The sequence below is a fragment of the Camelina sativa genome, unplaced genomic scaffold (genome assembly GCF_000633955.1).
Source record: "Camelina sativa cultivar DH55 unplaced genomic scaffold, Cs unpScaffold18683, whole genome shotgun sequence".
In the NCBI taxonomy this organism is placed as follows: Eukaryota; Viridiplantae; Streptophyta; class Magnoliopsida; order Brassicales; family Brassicaceae; genus Camelina; species Camelina sativa.
The window spans coordinates 1-290 of record NW_010939692.1 but is presented as its reverse complement, the minus strand read 5'-3'; the positions used below and the strand labels follow the sequence as shown (position 1 = coordinate 290).

The 290-nt window shown below is 37.9% G+C and overlaps 1 non-coding gene across 1 annotated transcript; it reads right to left on the bottom strand.

Moving 5' to 3' along the window:
- Nucleotides 1-211: 211 nt before the first annotated feature.
- TRNAR-CCG lies at nucleotides 212-284 on the bottom strand. The gene has a single exon. It is a non-coding gene; the product is annotated as a tRNA-Arg (tRNA).
- Between the last annotated feature and the right edge of the window lie 6 nt (nucleotides 285-290).

The following is a 290-nucleotide window of genomic DNA, read 5'->3' as shown; positions in this document are numbered from 1 at the left end:
GACAATAAACCCCAAGTCTTGATCATCGATCATCTGCCACCCAACACAAATGAAAACAACAATACTTTGAGCAACCGATTCTTATCTCATCAACAAACAGACACAAGGACATATATAGCTCCTATCCCAATACTTAAACTCACTTAGTTATTATTGTTAAAACAACAAAACGATAGAAGAATTAAGAAGAAAAAAAAAAGATCAAAGAGGATGATCCCAGTGGGAATCGAACCCACGACCTTTAGATTCGGAGTCTAACGCGATATCCACTCCGCTATGGGATCACATTG